The 402-nt window shown below is 52.0% G+C and overlaps 1 long non-coding RNA gene across 1 annotated transcript in view; it reads left to right on the top strand.

The window, feature by feature from the left end:
* The window catches only part of LOC109299951, a 105,652-nt gene that overhangs the window by 61,371 nt on the left and 43,879 nt on the right, over nucleotides 1–402 (top strand). The window lies entirely within an intron of this gene.

The following is a 402-nucleotide window of genomic DNA, read 5'->3' as shown; positions in this document are numbered from 1 at the left end:
CAGGTAAGATATAAGCTCAGAACTGAGTGGAGCCAGCAATAACATCTTGGAGCCTGCTGATGCCAAGAACACCACCTCAGCAGGAAAGCTGCAGCTCCAGAAGGTCAGCCTGGAGAGTACAACAAGAAGCAGTCTGGAGGCTTAAGGAGAAACTAAGGGGAGGAGGAGGTTTCTAGGGACTCAGGGAGAGGTCCAGAGCCCATATAAAAGGGGCTGAGAGTATGAGACCAGTGAGGGTCCAGGAACCCCAGAGGAGAGGCTAAGTAGAATAGAACATCAATGAGGATGCCATCTACGGGGCATGGTGTAGGGAAGGAATGGAGCTGTGCAATTAGCCAGTAAGGCAGTGACCATGGGGACCTGCAAGGTTCTCCACCTTGGGAAAAAAACCCTGCAGCATCC

Source organism: Gavialis gangeticus, unplaced genomic scaffold (genome assembly GCF_001723915.1).
Source record: "Gavialis gangeticus isolate Ggan-Ray unplaced genomic scaffold, GavGan_comp1, whole genome shotgun sequence".
Lineage (NCBI taxonomy): Eukaryota > Metazoa > Chordata > Crocodylia > Gavialidae > Gavialis > Gavialis gangeticus.
Note: the sequence above shows the minus strand (reverse complement) of the source record. Positions and strands in the feature narration are given on the sequence as shown.